Raw genomic sequence first — 1,596 nt, forward strand, 5'->3', positions numbered from 1 at the left:
TTACCTGACTGCTTCTTGCTCTGACTGAGAGCTGCTGGGAGCAGGGGGTGGGGCTTGTTGCATGTGCCTGCCCCCTGGGCTCCTTACTGCCGGAGCTCTGCTCCTGTGCACTCCTGCAGGAAATGGCCCCTGCCTGGCACAAATTACTGTGTTATGGCCTCTCCCACATTTTGACGTTTACAATTATGGGCCAACCCAAACTAATACTGTCAACTAAACAAGCAAAAGCCAGGTTTTATTCCAAGCACCAAGGAGCTTGCCCTGACAAAAGCCAGATTTTTATTCCAAGTGCCAAAGAGTTTGCCCCAACAACTTCTAGAAAATATAATCCCACTACTTCAGAAATCTGCCTGTGGCACTTGGCAGGAGATGGAACTCTAGCACAGAGGTCACACACACACACACACACAGTGCCTAGGGGTGCCGTAGCCAGTGCTGACACCTTTCCTGAAGCCTGCCGAGGGTTTTTGGAAAGCAAGTGGGGCCAGGTGAGGTTTTCGCCCAACTGGGCTTCTGATTGGCCATGCAGATTAAGAGGCCTCCTGTAAATGCAGATTAAAAGGCCTCTCATTAAACAATAACAAAATCAAAATACACCGTGGAGACAACGTATTGCTCAAGGTCAAATACCACTAAAGTGTTACTTCAAGGCATATGTCTCAAACATAACAAATGAGAAAATCGTGCATGGAGATTAAACTATAAATCTTTTAGTACGATCCATGTATACCTATTGCTTATTAAAGCACAAAAGCTATGAAACAAATACACAAGTATAAAGAACTGGTTTGCTGTAAGGAGTGTAACGAGACCTTGTGGGAGTATGATAAGGCATGCAGAATATGCAAACTGTGTGGTTCCATAAGAATATATCGGCTCTGAAGAAGCTGAATTGAAACTCTCTCGGCCGACAGGAGACGTCAGCCTGGTTTTTCAGCTTCCCTGCAGACTTGAAAGTCTGAAACTAAGAAACAGCAAAGAAGATTACAGATCATACTAAAGGATTTATAGTTTAATCTCCATGCATGATTTTCTCATTTATTATGTTTGAGACATACGCCTTGAAGTAGCACTTTAGTGGTATTTGACCTTGAGCAACACGTTCTCTCCACTGTGTATTTTGTTTTTGTACTTAGTATCTCTGTGGTCCCCTTGTATTTAGTGTAGTCTCGTTAAACAAAGCTTCTGCCGGAAATTCTTAACTCTTATTTATTACTTATTGAATTCATTTATACTCCACCTTTCTCAGTGGAGACGCAAAGCGGCTTACATCATTCTCTTCCATTTCCTCCCTCACAACAACCCTGTGAGGTAGGTTGGTCTGAGAGAGAGTGTGAGTGGCCCAAGGTCACCCAGTGAGTTTCCAAGGCACAACTGGGGATTCGAACCCGGGTCTCCCAGATACTAGTCTGACACCAGAGCTACGCATAGCCTGGCTCCCTGACCTCTTGTGGCCAGCTCCACATCCCCTGCAGTGGCCATTTCTGTCTGACATTGTGCTCACCACCCTGCATCAGAATTCCAGAGGTGCCCACAAGCTCAAAAAGGTTGGAGACCAGTGTCCCCTCTGAATTAGTGTGAGCTGGCTCACAGTTC

Source organism: Gekko japonicus, unplaced genomic scaffold, assembly GCF_001447785.1.
Source record: "Gekko japonicus isolate JY-2015 unplaced genomic scaffold, Gekko_japonicus_V1.1 scaffold4168, whole genome shotgun sequence".
Classification (NCBI taxonomy): Eukaryota; Metazoa; Chordata; class Lepidosauria; order Squamata; family Gekkonidae; genus Gekko; species Gekko japonicus.